The sequence below is a fragment of the Spinacia oleracea genome, chromosome 3 (genome assembly GCF_020520425.1).
Source record: "Spinacia oleracea cultivar Varoflay chromosome 3, BTI_SOV_V1, whole genome shotgun sequence".
Taxonomy (NCBI): Eukaryota; Viridiplantae; Streptophyta; class Magnoliopsida; order Caryophyllales; family Amaranthaceae; genus Spinacia; species Spinacia oleracea.
In genome coordinates this window covers 136,819,849-136,832,708 of record NC_079489.1, presented here as the reverse complement: position 1 = coordinate 136,832,708, position 12,860 = coordinate 136,819,849, and the positions used below count along the sequence as shown (strand labels likewise).

General features: G+C 39.5%; 1 long non-coding RNA gene across 1 annotated transcript; it reads right to left on the bottom strand.

Annotated features, from left to right (window-relative positions):
• Positions 1-6,076: 6,076 nt before the first annotated feature.
• Positions 6,077-7,593, bottom strand: LOC110780614 (uncharacterized). Its single transcript, XR_002531512.2, has 2 exons — positions 7,036-7,593; positions 6,077-6,294 (listed from the first exon to the last, which is right to left on the bottom strand). It is a non-coding gene; the product is annotated as an uncharacterized lncRNA (long non-coding RNA).
• Between the last annotated feature and the right edge of the window lie 5,267 nt (positions 7,594-12,860).

Genomic DNA, 12,860 nt, shown 5'->3' with positions numbered 1-12,860 from the left:
ATTTCATGACGGAATGCGTCTGGGCCCGTTACGAACTCTAGGCTCGTTAGGATTTTAATTAATACGTAACTCTTATTTCCGAATCATAATAGGAATAAGATTCTCGCAGTTTTCTATCTCATTTAGGATTTATGTTGGAGTGCAACACCTAATTCTGACAGGTTTCTATCTTTTATGACTTGCCACTTTTAGAAGCTACCCTTTACGGCAGTTACTATTTTTAGCAGGTTTCTATAAATAACATGTTTCGGGTGAAACGAGAAGGGTGATTGAGATTCGTTATTTTATAGGAGATGCGTTGTCAAGTGGAGATTTATGTTTTCATCATCGAACCTTCCCTTTCGGGAATGGGGACAAAAGTTGGTGTCTACAGTTAGCCCCCACTTTGACTGAGTCTTGGAGTAAGACGATGGTCAAAGTATTAGACGGAGTGCGTCACACAAGCCATGGTGACCTGTTTTTTGCGAGGGTCTCACGAGCCCCCGAGTGATAACATTTGACTTAAGGGTCATCACTTTGAAGTGTCGACATATCCCTCACGTGTCATTGGGATTTGTCAACTGATAGTATAGAAACTTCCTCACTTTGTCATTGGAAGGATCTAAAGGTGCATAGAAACTCCCTCACTTTGTCATTGGGAGTAGCTATAGATGTTTTCGAAATCAAAGCTGTAAAGTGTAATTGGGCCTGGCCAAGCCCAATCGCGAGGTAAAAATGTTTTTAAAGATTCTCATTTTCAGGGTTAGCTAAACGAGAAAACCCCCTTGTTTTTATGGGACGTAAAACGAAGGAAAATCCAGCACATCGCTCTTTTTTTTGGAAAAAACGGAAAACCAATCTTTTAAATTTTGGAAAAAAGGGAACCTACTCACATCGCTTTTTTGGAAAAAACGGAAAACCAAAAGCTACTCACATCGTTCTTTTTTGGAAAAACGGAAAACCAAAAGCTACTCACATCGTTCTTTTTTGGAAAAACAGAAAACCAAAAGCTACTCACATCGTTCTTTTTGGAAAAACGGAAAACCAAAAAAAGTTATTGCTGCAGCGACTAAGGACCTGCGCGGTTAGTGGCGCAGACCCCGCCGGCTAAAGATGGCGAGCCTGTCCGCTAAGGGTGGACACCCCGTCCGATAGAAGTGGACGAATCTGTTTTGAAATTTGTTTGTGCTTTTTTTGAAAATAAGGACCTACACGGTTTGTGACGTAGACCCCGCCGGCTAAAGATGGCGAGCCTGTTTCATTTGTTTTTTGAAGATTCTATTTTTCGAAAACTGAGGACCTGCGCGGCTAGTGACGCAGACCCCGCCCGCTGAGGGTGGGCGAGCCCTGTCCGCTGAGGGTGGACGTCCCTGAATTCGTTTTTCCGATTTGGGAACTCGCGTGGTTCGTGACGCGATCTTGCCAACTGAAGATGGGAAAGTTCCTATTTTTTTGTTCTTTGTGATTTCTTTTGAGAATTTCTTTTTATTCATTCTTGTAGGAGCGAATTCTTTCGAGGGGTGCTCGGATTTAGTTCTAACCTGAATGTGGGTTGGCAACGTGCTTAGATGGACCATTGTCTTGTGGTCATCTTCCTTCATGGTTTTGAGCTAGTCCTTACGGCTCAATTTTGCCACTACCTGGGTCCTTGATTGGGGGACCATGTATAAGTATCAGCGGCGACCTTTGTCTTGAGGTCGTAAACCGGTTCTTTTTCTTTTGAGATTATCCAAACACGGGAATTTGTACAGCGTAGTCTGGGAATATTGTTTTAACTTTGCATACTTTTTTTTTTTTTTGAAATATATATTTTCTTTCGAGCCCCCAAGCATTCGTGCTTGACGGTCATTTCTTGTCAAAGAGGTTCCTTGGGAATACGCATTTTGTAATGTCCTTGATCGTGTTTTGGGATCGTGCTCGTAAGTGCGAGCGATCTTTGTAGTGGTGTGCTATTCTTGACAAAGTCGTGAGGTGCGACTTTCAATAAGGAAATCGGTAATTTTTTAGTCGAATGGATGCGGCAGGGGCCACTAGAAGTTAGGGCCTTTTTTGAGCCTGGGTTCATTTTCGGCGCCCAGGCCTGGGCGTTGAAATAATTCACGCCCAGGTGGGGCGTTGAAAGTGTTTTTTGGTCTGGTCTTTTGATGACACAGTTGGCCTCTTGTTCATTCGTTTATTTCACTTGGAAGTTCTATGTATTCTCTTTTCTTTTGTTTTTTTCTTTGTTTTTAGAACGTGATGATTTTCTTGAGAAGCCGTAGCCGATTGGTGGACTACGGTGCTTGTCGCTTTGGGGCGATTGTTTTAAGGAACTGTTGCTCTTAAGGCGTACAGTTATTGCGATAGTTGGGCGTGAAGGAAATAATGCCCTTGGTCCAAGTATGCATTCTATGTTAAGTCTAATAAATGCGGTTCAGTATTAATTAACAAGTTAATAATTCAGTGAGATCAAGTGAGCTGAATGCCTAGCTAGAGGCCGCTTCAGTTCAAGTGGAATTAATGATATTAATCCACAGCTTACTCTTGACTGAACCCGTAGGGTCACACAAATAGTACGTAAACGGATCAAGTATTTAATGGCATTAAATACTCTATCTATGGATATTCGGAATCGACGGATCTTGGTTTCAGTGGGAGCTAGATCGTCACAAGCAAGAAATGAATACTCCGGAAACGATGATATTGCCAGAAACGGAAATATGCATCGTATCGGAAATATAAATATTATCCAAGTCGTAGATGTTGCCGGAAACGGAAACATGGTACGTATTGGAAAATATTATCGGAAATGGAAATATTGTCGGAATCAGAAATATTGCCGGAAACGGAAATATTGTCAGAATCGGAAATATTATCGGAATCGGAAAATAATTCCGGAAACGGAAATATTAAATATTTGTTCGAAACGGAAATTAATTCCGGAATCGGAAATTTAAATATTGTTCGTATCGGAAATGAATTCCGGAACCAGGAATTTAATCGGAAGCGTATCGTACGAATAAGCATCGGACGAGGCCTGCCGGACGAGGGCCCAGCACGAAGCCAGGCCATCGCCCAGCAAGCCAAGCGCGCCACACGAACAGCCAAGGCCACACCAGGCCCAGCGCAAGGCCAGGCCCAGCAGGCCATGGCAGCGCGCGCAGCGCGCGCAGCAATGGGCTGCTAGCTGTGCTGCTGCTCGCGTGGGCCGAGCGGCCGTGTGGGCTGTGCGCGGGCATGGCCTGCACGCTCGTGGGTCATGCTCGTGTAGATTTTGTGTTCACATACGAAACCTAAATTGTATAGGATTTGTTTGATGATTAAATTCCTAATCCTAAAAGGATAAAATTAATTAGTTAGAGCCCTACTAGGATTCTAGTTTAACTAATTAGTATCCTAATAGGATTCCAGTTCCTTTTCCATACCTCTATTAATAAGGGCCTAGGGTCATTATTTGCAGGTACGATTGAAGTATTCAAAGGGTAAGTTTTTGAAAGAAAAATCAGCCATACACTTGCAAACACATAGCCGAAATTCCTAGTAACCTTAAGGGCGATTCTAGTTGGTCTATCTTGAGGCGGATCCGAACGTACTGTGGACTATTTACGGAGGGACGACATTTGGAGTCATAAAGACTTGTTCTTGTTCGGTTCGGGCGCAGCTAGGGAAGGCACGCTACAACATGTATGCATCTATTCTATGCTAAATGATTATGTGAAAATAATATGCTTTCCTGGCTTTATGGTTTTTCCGCATGATTTATGAATTGTCATATGTATCATAACCTAACAGTGGTATCACGAGCCTCTTATTATTTTCATAATCTAAATTGCATAAACATGGTTAAATATTACAAATTTGCAAGAATTAAAAGGGGTGATTAATTTTCGTAATTGTTAATTAATTGCAAATTGCGTTTATTTAATTATACGTACGCAGTTTTTCGGCAGTTTCTTCGTTACTCATCCAAATCGAGTGATTTTTGTGTCAATTCCGCATGTAAAAGGCATTCTAAAATTTTGACAAAATTAGTATTTTTCGGCCGAACCCAGAATTCTCAAATTCGAAGCCTAACTATGACTTTTCGGAGGTTTTAGTTTTTCGAATGCAATATTTCGTAAATTTAAGATGTTAAATTAAATATTTGCGATTCTTGTTGATAAATCTTGAATTTTTGATTGACCTACTGTATATGTTTAACAAGTTTGAATGCCTAGCCTTGTTAATTATGCAATCTAATTTGTAATTATGATTAATTTGTTGAAAATTGGAATAATTTAGAATTAATTTGATTTTCATAATTAGTTATAATTTAATTAGATACCTGTGATTAAAAACCACCATAAAAATTGTAAATTTATGTTAAATTTTAAATTTTTATGACCTAGACTTGAATCCATGATAATCGGAAATCAATTAAATAATAAATTTTCGATTTTTCGCCCTAAAATTATGAAATTAATATTATTTATTAATTTGTCATTAATTTTGAATATAAATTTTTAATTTTTATGCGATACGCTCATATAAGTTGCACGCACAAAGCATTGGACGCTACGTGTAACCCTTAAGGGGTGTTGTATAGTGCGGGCATGCGACGACGAACAAGGGAGCTCGTCGCCCATGCGGTACGAATGCAGCGAGCAAGGTCATGGTGCACGAGCACAAGGCAGCAGCCCTGCCTTGTGTCGTGGGCTGTGAGCAATGGGCGCATGGGCAAGGGCGAGAGCAAGGCACGAGCAGTCGCGTGTGGGCAGCAAGCGTGCTGCGCGACAGCGTGCACTGCCTCGCGCAAGCGTGCGGAGCCTCGCGTGCAGCGAGCGCAAGTGTGCGTGCGACGAGCGCTGCGCCCAGCGATGGCGTGCAGCGTGCTTGTTGCGACGTGCGACGAGCGTTGCGCCCAGCGATGGCGAGCAGCGTGCTTGTTGCGACGTGCGACGAGCGCTGCGCCCAGCGATGGTCAGCAGCATGCTTGTTGCGACGAGCGCTGGCGCGCGCCTTGCGATGGGGAGCAGCAGCGATGCGACGCAGCGCATGGGCTGCGCGCACATGGCCAGCGATGGCTGTGTGCGTGTGGCCCATGGGCGTGCGTTGCGTGGGGTTGTTGCGTTGCGATTAGATCGTTTTGAAATTTTAAATTTTTAGTTTACGTAATTTTAATTAATTTTAAAATTAATAATTTAAATTAATTTCTTGGATTTTAATTTTGAATATTGTAATTATAATAAGTTTTATTTATTCTAATTATTTTACTAAAATTAAAATCATGAATTAATTTAAATACGACTGAAATTAAATTAAATATATGGATTCAATTATAAATTTATATGAGCTTTAAATTTTAATTAAATTTGTATGTTTCCGGTTAGACTAGAAATACATGTTTATGTTTAAAATTAGTAAAGCATATGAATTTATTGGTTTAAGTGGGAGCCCTTTTTAGTCATAAACTCTTGATTAGGTCTACAAATCCTTAAGGTTAAAATAACTTGATTAGAATTAATAAGGACTGAATAATTTGTAGATTATTGGTGCCCTTGATTAATTGCTGCAAATGTTTATGTGATGCATAATGTGTTTTACTAACCAGCTATGTGGGCCATTCATGATAATGAATGGGTGAATGGTATATATTGTATATGTACTGTTTTGCAGGTTATGAAGTGACTAGTATGGCCCAAATAGGATAGAAAATATGGTCTGCGTACCATTAATTTGAATGTAATTGGTCTAAAGTACCAAAGTTGTTTTTCAATTCAAATATGGTCTGCGTACCATCAAATAGTTGTAATTAGTTTTAATTATAGCTTATCCTATTTGAAGAAAATGGTGCCTCCCACGGAGATTTTCAAGACAGACTTTGAAGTTGAAGCTTCAAGATTAGAGCTGGCAATGGGTCGGGTTGGGTCGAAATCAGGTCGACCTGTTTATAAACGGGTTGAGATTTCCCCAACCTGAACCCAACCTGTTTAGTTAAACGGGTTGAAAATTTCAACCCAACCCAACCTGGAAATAAACGGGTCAACCTGTTTTCGACCTGCTTACCTGTTTACTTAATTTTTTTTTGTAAACAATCTGATAACTTAATAACATGTTTTTCAATCTTCTAAATAATAAGTCGTAAATTGGCAAAATTTGCCATTAATTAATATCCTGCCACAAGTCATAAGGCTTAATACATCACCAAATCAGAAATAAAAGTTTAATACGTGACCCAATCCAACATAAAACTAAAATTCAAATAAGTTACAAAGCTAATAAATTGTTCAAATTAAGCTAGTTTAATATGAATCAAACTTTGTTGAAATCTTGAGTTCCTGGTGAAGCCTTCCATTGCTGTAAAAAAAACCAAACATAAATAAGAAACTGTTACTTACAACATTTTAATTCAAATGGCAATACATTACGAGAAACACAAAACAATATTTTAAATTTCAAGAGTTTAGTAATGGAAGTCATGATTTAGAGAGTCATTTTAACAATCTGAATTTTTAACCTTCACATGTTCAACTACAACAAACTGTTTTTGAGCACATAATTTGGTGGTAAATACACGAAAATGCTCAACTTTAAGCTGGTCATTCAGAAATGAAATTCATGTTTTCACTGACTTAAAACATAATGTTCAGTTCTGTTCATTATTTGTGAGATCGAATAATCATCATCATCACTAAAACATCGAAAACCCTAAAAAAAATTAATGACCAGCTAAATTTAGTCTAATTAAAAAATTAATCATCATCGTCGGTTTTGTTAAATTTACTCTAATTAAAAAAATTATTCTCAAACAAAAACCCTAAAAAATCAAAAAACCCTAGAAAAATTGATTTGATTCTGAAACTCGACAAATCACAATGGAATACGGGCACTTCTTAGTACTTATATAAGATCTAACCCTAATCATCATCATCATCATGGTTCTAATTCCTAATCGTAATTGGAGTCAAACTCATGTACTATGTTATCACCAATTCACCAAGACAAACAAAACCCATCTTAACAACAAATAGAAACAACAAAACAAAAATAAATTATGACCACACAAAAAAATTGAATGAAAGTTTTCAAAACACATACTTGATACTTGGATGTTGAATCAGAGTGAGTGATCGACTAGCGTTGCGTTGAGCCGGAGACCGACGATCGGCGCGGTGGTGAGTGGAGATCAATGAGAGGCGCCGCTTGAGAGATTAGGGTTTCAGTTTAGAGAGAATGAGATAGACTGAGAGAGAGAGAGTGAGAGAGAGACTGAGTGTTTGAGTGAGAGAATGAGAGGCGTGAGATATGCTAGGGTTTTCTTCATATGATATTAGAGAATAAGACTTAAAGGCTAAAGCCCAAAAAAAAAGCCCAGAAATAATTAAAGTTTTTTAGTGATTTTTTTTTAAAAACATTTAAGCGGGTTGTGGGTTGGGTTAGCGGGTTGACGGGTTGGCGGGTTGACCTGTGACCCAATAATTAAACGGGTTAGACGGGTTGCTTTCGGGTTGAAGTTTTCAACCTGACCCAACCCATTTATTAAACGGGTTGGGTTGGGTTGACCTGTTTAGCTAAACGGGTTGGAAAATCTTGACCCAACCCATTAATAACGGGTTGGGTTCGGGTCGGGTTGATGGGTTGGGTCAGCTTTTGCCAGCTCTATTCAAGATGAAGTCGGGCCATAGTAGATCACATTTATCTTATGCATGTTTTAAGTTATTTATTGCTTTTAAATATGTCTTAAAATGCATGAGATCAAAGCTTGATTATGTTGCATGATTAAGGATTTTAGTTCACTTAAAATCTAACCAACATAGTAAGAGCCTTAAGTTCCAAACTTAAAACTTAACCAACGCAGTAAGAGCCTTAAGTTCACTCAGGCAGCCCTCAATCGTTGGATGGATGCCAACAAGGATGTGAAATGTCTAATGCTCGCCACCATGAGTGCAGATCTGCAGAAAACGTTCATCAACTCAGATGCTTTCACAATCATCAGTGAGTTGAAGAACATGTTCCAAGATCTGGCTCGAGTCGAAAGATTCGAGACTCATAGGCAAATTCTTGAGACCAAGCTTAAGAAAGGCGAGCCCGTAAGTCCACATGTTCTCAAAATTATTGGACTCATTGAGAATATGAGTCGGCTGGATCAGCAATTCTCTCAAGAAATGGCTGTAGACACCATCCTCCATTCTCTTCATCACGGGTATGATCAGTTTAAACTGAACTACAGTATGAATAGTCTGGACAAAACGCTCACTGAGCTTCACGGTATGCTGAAAACCGCTGAAAAGACGCTCAAAAGTGATAAGCAAGATGTGCTTATGGTGCGTGGGGGAAAGTTCAAGAAATCTGGAAAGAAGAGGAATGCTAAGAAAGGTGGCAACAAGGCCAGCCCAACTAAGCAAACTGGCGCCAAATCTGTAAAGAGGAAGGTCAGTCAACCCACTTCTGAATCTGAATGCTTCTACTGCAAGAAAAAGGGGCATTGGAAGAGAGATTGCTTGAAGCTAAAGGAAGATCAGAAGAACGGAATAGTCGTTCCATCTTCAGGTATTTTCGTTATAGACTGTATACTTGCTAATTCAACTTCTTGGGTATTAGATACAGTTTGTGGCTCACACTTATGTTCCAATCCACAGGGACTAAGAAGAAGTAGAAAGTTAAGCAAGGGTGAAGTCGACCTACGAGTGGGAAATGGAGCACGGATTGCTGCATTAGCTGTAGGAACTTATTATTTGTCGTTGCCCTCCGGGCTAGTTTTGGAACTGGAAGAATGTTTCCATGTTCCAAGTCTTACTAAAAACATCATTTCAGTTTCTTGCTTAGATGCTAAGGGATTTTCCTTTTTAATAAAAGACAATAGTTGTTCGTTTTATTTTAAAGAGATGTTTTATGGATCTGCTAGATTAGTCAATGGACTTTATTTATTAGATCACGACAAACAAGTTTATAACATAAATACCAAAAAGGCCAAAAAGGATGATTCAGATCTCACCTATCTGTGGCATTGTCGATTAGGCCATATAAACTTGAAACGCTTAGAAAGACTTCAAAGGGAAGGAATTCTAGAACCATTTGACTTAGAGGATTATGGTAAATGCGAATCATGTTTACTTGGCAAAATGACAAAGCAACCTTTCTCTAAAGTTGGAGAAAGAGCAACTGAACTATTGGGTTTAATCCATACAGATGTATGTGGACCAATGAGTACAAATGCTAGAGGTGGTTTCAGCTACTTTATCACTTTCACTGATGACTTCAGTAGATATGGTTATGTCTACCTAATGAAGCATAAGTCTGAATCCTTTGACAAATTCAAGGAATTTCAGAGTGAAGTAGAGAATCAATTAGGCAAGAAGATTAAGGCACTGCGGTCTGACAGAGGCGGTGAATATCTGAGCTATGAATTTGATGACCATCTGAAAGAATGTGGAATTCTATCAGAATTAACTCCTCCCGGAACACCACAATGGAACGGTGTGTCGGAACGGAGGAACAGAACCTTGCTAGACATGGTCAGGTCAATGATGGGTCAGGCCGAACTTCCATTAGAATTTTGGGGACATGCACTAAATACAGCTGCACTCACTATAAATAGAGCTCCGTCTAAAGCTGTCGAAAAGACTCCATATGAGTTATGGTTTGGAAAGCCTCCAAAAGTGTCTTTTCTTAAGATTTCGGGATGTGAAGTATACGTCAAACGATTAATTTCAGACAAACTTCATCCAAAATCTGACAAATGTATCCTTGTGGGCTATCCAAAGGAAACAAAGGGGTATTACTTCTACAATACATCTGAGAACAAGGTGTTTGTTGCTCGAGATGGTGTCTTTTTGGAGAAAGATCACATTTCCAAAATGACAAGTGGGAGAAAAGTAGACCTCGAAGAAATTCGAGTCGAACAACAAACTCTAGAGAATGCTCAAGATGACATTCAGGATGAAACTCAGAGATCTTTAGAAGAATCTGGTGAGAATCATGGTCAATCTAGAAATGTTACCCCGCGTAGATCGCAAAGATATAGATCTCAACCGGAAAGGTACTTAGGTATTTTGACGAACGAGAGCTATGACGTTCTATTACTTGAAAGTGATGAACGTGCGACTTACAAACAAGCTATGATGAGCCCTAGCTCCAAGCAATGGCAAGAAGCCATGCAATCTGAATTAGACTCCATGTCTGAAAACCAAGTATGGGATTTGGTCGATTTGCCAGATGGCTACCAAGCCATTGGAAGCAAATGGGTTTTCAAACTGAAAAAGGACAAGGATGGGAAACTTGAAGTTTTCAAAGCTAGATTGGTTGCAAAAGGTTACAGGCAAGTCCACGGCGTGGATTACGATGAAACCTTTTCACCAGTTGCAATGCTGAAGTCTATTCGGATAATGTTAGCAATCGCTGCATATTACGATTACGAAATATGGCAGATGGATGTCAAAACTGCTTTCTTAAACGGCATTTTAACAGAAACTGTGTTTATGACACAGCCTGAAGGTTTTGAGGATCCAAAGAATGCTAAAAAGGTATGCAAGCTAAAGAAATCAATCTACGGATTGAAGCAGGCATCCAGGAGCTGGAATATACGTTTTGATGAAGCAGTCAGTGACTTTGGTTTCATCAAGAACGCAGACGAATCTTGTGTATACAAGAAGGTCAGTGGGAGCAAAATTGCTTTCCTAGTATTATATGTCGACGACATATTACTTATCGGAAATGACATTCCTATGTTGAACTCTGACAAGATTTGGCTTGGGAAATGTTTTTCGATGAAGGATCTAGGAGAAGCACAGTACATATTGGGCATCAAGATTTACAGAGATAGATCTAAAAAGATGATTGGACTTAGTCAAAGCACTTATATCAATAAGGTGCTTGATAGGTTCAAGATGGCAGACTCCAAGCGAGGCTACCTACCCATGTCTCATGGAATAACTCTAAGCAAGACTCAGTGCCCAAAAATACTTGATGAGCGTAGACGAATGAATGGGATTCCATATGCATCATTGATTGGTTCAATAATGTATGCTATGATATGTACACGCCCGGATGTTGCGTACGCACTCAGTGCTACGAGCAGATACCAGTCAGACCCAGGAGAGGCGCATTGGACTGCTGCCAAGAATATTCTGAAGTACCTGAAAAGGCACAAAGATGACTTCCTGGTCTATGGTGGAGATGATGAATTAATTGTTAAAGACTATACGGACGCAACTTTCCAAACCGACAAAGATGGTTTCAGATCACAGTCTAGGTTTGTCTTCTGCCTCAACGGAGGTGTAGTAAGCTGGAAAAGTGCTAAGCAAAGCACCATTGCGGATTCTACAACTGAAGCGGAGTACATTGCTGCACATGAAGCAGCAAAGGAAGCTATATGGCTAAGGAAGTTCATAGGTGAACTTGGTGTAGTCCCCTCCATTAAAGGACCAATAGCCCTGTATTGTGATAACAACGGAGCTATTGCAGAGCCAAAGGAGCCTAGACACCACCAAAGAGTCAAGCATGTACTTCGTAGATTTCACCTTCTACGAGAGTTCGTTGAAAGAAAAGAAGTCGAGATAAGCAAGATTGGAACTGATGACAACATATCAGATCCATTGACTAAACCTCTGCCGCAGGCGAAGCACAACTCGCACACTGCAGCTATGGGAATCAAGCATATTGGAGAATGGCTTTGATATCCTTATTTAATGTCTTAAAGTTTTAAAGTTTAAATCTTTGTAAAACATTATTGGTTAATCATTCACAATAAATGAATAGAATTCATTTTTCCATTTAATTTGTGGTTTATTAAATGATGAGTCCCTTCAATTTGACGATATATTCAAGATAGACTGTCAGGACCAGTCCTGTGACTAAGAAATGTCTATCAAGTGAACTTGAATATCAAAGGTTGAAAATAGTCCCTAGTCGGAGTTTTCTATAAAATTGGACGCATAGAAAACATTAGACGACCAGAATGCAAGATGACTAGTAGTTCTGTTTCTTGAACTATGTGGACATGGCAATGTCATAATCATTTGCATAGATACTTACTTTGGGAAGACTAGTATCAGACAAGACCTATGAAACTTTACTGTAAGAGATGAAAATCTGTCATAAGTAAATTTCATTAAAATTATTAGACACTAAATCCTCAATACCAGAGTGATTTGAGATTACTTGTTTGAGAACTGGTAGCTTTGACGTTGACCAACCGTCGCACCGTAAAAGCAGGCTATAAAGGCAACGCTCAGGTAATCACCTATCAAACGAAGTCTAATCTCAAGATCGCAAGATTGGGATTGTCCTCCCATAAATCGGGATGAGATGCTTAAAAGTTGTACAAGGCCACTCGGAGAGCTAGAAACTGTGAAATGCATGGCCGTGCTCGGATGAATCATAGGCTATGATTATCTGTTTATTTGAACAGTTGAACTCTGAAACCGAGAAACACCTCTGGACATAATGCACAACTCTTATCTTATGTTCAAGAGCAAGCATCGAGCGACAAAGGAATTAGGAAATGCACACTTGTCCCTAAGGACAAGTGGGAGACTGAAGGAAATAATGCCCTTGGTCCAAGTATGCATTCTATGTTAAGTCTAATAAATGCGGTTCAGTATTAATTAACAAGTTAATAATTCAGTGAGATCAAGTGAGCTGAATGCCTAGCTAGAGGCCGCTTCAGTTCAAGTGGAATTAATGATATTAATCCACAGCTTACTCTTGACTGAACCCGTAGGGTCACACAAATAGTACGTAAACGGATCAAGTATTTAATGGCATTAAATACTCTATCTATGGATATTCGGAATCGACGGATCTTGGTTTCAGTGGGAGCTAGATCGTCACAAGCAAGAAATGAATACTTCGGAAACGATGATATTGCCAGAAACGGAAATATGGATCGTATCGGAAATATAAATATTATCCAAGTCGTAGAT